Genomic DNA, 3,597 nt, shown 5'->3' on the forward strand with positions numbered 1-3,597 from the left:
AGATTTCGTGATGGAGATGCTGAAAGCAATTGCAACAAAAGTAAAAGTTGACAAATGGGATCTAATTAAACTAAAAAGCTTCTGCACAGCAAAAGAAACTATCAACAGAGTAAACAGACAACATATAGAATGGGAGAAAGTTTTTGCAATCTATGCATCTGACAAAGGTCTAACATCCAACATCTATAAGGAACTTAAATACATTTACAAGAAAAAAACATTAAAAAGTGGACAAAGGACATGAACAGACATTTCTCAAAAGAAGACATACATATGGCCAAGAAATTTATGAGAAAAGCTCAACATTAGAGAAATAAAACCAGTATGAGATACCATGTCACACAAGTCAGAACGGCAATTATTAAAATGTCAAAAAATTCCAGATGCCGGCAAGGTTGTGGAGAAAAAGGAAAGCCTTCACCCTGTTAGTGGAAGTATATATTAGTTCAATCATTGTGGAAGTGTGGTGATTTCTCAAAGACCTAGAGACAGAAATACCATTTGACACAAAAATCCCATTACTGGGTATATATGCAAAGAAATGTAAATCATTCTATTATAAAGACACACGCACATGTATGGTTCATTGCAGCACTATTCACAATAGCAAAGACATGGTATCAACCTAAATGCCCATCAATGACAGACTGGATAAAGAACATGTGGTACAAATACACCATGGAATATTATGCAGCCATAAAAAGGAAGGAGATCATGTTCTTTGCAGGAACATGGAGCTGGAGGCCATTATCCTTAGCAAACTAATGCAGACACAGCAAACCAAACACAGCATATTCTCACTTAAAAGTGGGAACTAAATGATGCAAACACATGGACACAGAAGGGGAGCAACACACACTGGAAACTGTCAGGGGTGTGGGAGGAAGGAGAGGATCAGGAAGAATAGCTAATGGATGCTGGGCTTAATACCTGGGTGATGGGATGATCTGTGCAGCATACCATCATAACACACATTTTTCTATGTAACAAACCTGCACACCCTGCACATGCACTTAAAATAAAAGTTGGAAATAAAAAATAAAATAAAGGCAAAAAATAAAAAAGGTAGGGTTCATGATAACATTTAAACCTTTTACTACCTTCATCATAATAAAATATAGGAGACAAACTACTCTCCTTTGTTTTCAAATGGGGAGAAACCAACGAACCTTCCACATATATCTCTTAAAGTCAGAGTTGGAATGGGAAGTCTCATCCAGCTTCAAAACAGCTTGATTCACTAGGGCGTGTTGCCCTCCTCTGAGCATAAAATAAAAAGCCCAACTTAATCAAACAATGTTTGCTGAGTTCCAGTCTATAGGGAACTTTTATTTTTATAGCCAAGAGTAACACACACTTTATACGAGGCAATTTTAATGGCAGTATTGGGACAATCTATACTATTGCTTCACAAATGGAATACAAAAGCCTCTGGGTATATTTACCTATTAAAAGTGGTGTTAGAGAAGGAGAGCAGATCACACTAGAAAATAAATGCCTGGTCACTGAACCCATTTGGGAAAAATCTCTTTTTTGGTTTTCAAACTGAAATATCATTTGCAATGCTTTCCCTTCCTTGCTAGTCCTTTTAACATTAGTAAATTATAACTGCTATGAGGCAAGGACTATGCCTTGTCTCTGCTTTTCAGAGTTAAATGTTTGCCGAATGAGTGAAGAGATGAACGTATAAAATTAATACGCAATCATTAAAACAAAAAATCTTTTATATCTCTCTGAGTAGCAGGTAAGAAGCATATAGCCAAATTGAATCCAACAGTAATGTAATAATAGTGTTTTCTGAGTGTCAGGCACTGTTCTAGGTGCTTCATATATACTAGTTGATGTAATCATCAAAATAAGTCTATGAACTAAGTATTATTGTTAGTGCTATCTCACAGATGAAAATATGTGGTACAGTGTGATCAATTCACTTACTTATTGTCTCACAGCTAGTAAAGGGAGGGTTTAGGATTTGAATCCAAACCTACTGCTGCTGCTATTTACTTACAGTTTGGTACACAAATAGCCATGGCAAATGCCCATCAGAGCATGAGGGTCTCAGCTGAAGTGCTTTACATTGATTACTAAGTAGGTATACACTTTACCTGGACTATCCACATCATGTCATGAAGCCCCCAGTTTTTCTTCTCCCCAGAGGGACCTCTGGAAAATGAAATCCATCAGTTTGATTTCATTCAAGACATGGAAAAACATTTACTGAAAAGTCAACAAATAAGCAGCCTGTAGATAAATTACAGAATTTCAGGGAAAACTTTATAAAAGTGAGCATTTCAATGTCACTTCCAGCTTCTGGAGAAAATGTAGTTCACATTTTCTTGGGTAGTTCAGGGACAGGGCAGCACTGTGGGAGACTCAGACTTGGGTTCTTTATAAAATGAGATCCCTCCCATGTTTTCTTTTTTTCTGAATGACTGTTTGCCTTGGCCTACAGGAGAGCCCCCAGATCTCTGTATAATATCATCCTGACATTGGAATCATTTTTATCTCTCAATAGCAAGTTGGAGAGCCTTTCCGTAAGGACTTCTTTTTACACTGGATCAGTGAGACACATTAATTGTGTCCACTTCTCCCCATCACCTACTTCTATTTGAAATAAATACTGGACAGGAAGAGTCCAATAACCTAGGTTCACAGTGAAATGAAAGGTCATCTATATTTCCCTTCTCCCATTACTGCTGAAGTGGTGTTCTCTGCCCTGAAGTTTGCTTGTTCTGGAGCCTGCCTTCATGCTGCTAGGGGTGAGCTCTGGCAGAAGAAAGGACATTTAAGAACACAGAATCTTGGTTTTCACTAACAAGATACTTAGAAAAGAAAAAGAGATAAATCTGCACTTTGATTTAACTTGGCTTTTGTTCCATGAAGGTTTGTTTTCTTTTGCACCTTTTATTGTCAATGCATGTGAGAACCTATTCTGAAAACTATTAGGCAAACTTACTTGGCCCTAGAAACTCTGATCCAGGAGAAAAATCTCAAGAAAAGGTCACTGTGTGACAAGACATGGTATGATGAGGGCGCTAGAATCAAGGGATGCAGAGGTGCTTTGGGACATCTAGGGAGGGAGGATGACACAAGAGCAAAGATGAGCTGGTAGGTCTTAGAGACTGGTGGTGCGGTGTCTTAATTCTGCTCCAGTGTACAGTCCTTTGGGGAAGTCACAATCTGGATGAAAATCTGGACACTGTCCATTTCTACCATCTTGTGTTTAAGGAAGAAGGGAAATAAAATGGGCCCTCAAGCTCCACCATGACTACTTCCCACAGAGTACCACACACCCCATTATTAGTACAATTCCAGAAATATGTGTGATGCTTTCCGTTACATCTAACTTGACAAGTGTGATTCGCAAATCTCTAAAGAATTCTGTTCTGCTAAATATTCAGGAAGGTGTCTGACAGAGTGAAAGAAGGAAAATTAAGCAGAGGAAAAAAAAGGGCCAGGCAAGACAAATAAAACATACAGTTTTTGGAATTTATAAAATAGGAGATAATGTTATTCGTACCAAAGATTTTATCATATTGGGAAAAAATAAATCTACCATATCAATTAACATTTTGTCATTTTTTTCATCAAACTTAA

Source organism: Rhinopithecus bieti, unplaced genomic scaffold (genome assembly GCF_001698545.2).
Source record: "Rhinopithecus bieti isolate Rb0 unplaced genomic scaffold, ASM169854v2 scaffold_41114, whole genome shotgun sequence".
In the NCBI taxonomy this organism is placed as follows: domain Eukaryota; kingdom Metazoa; phylum Chordata; class Mammalia; order Primates; family Cercopithecidae; genus Rhinopithecus; species Rhinopithecus bieti.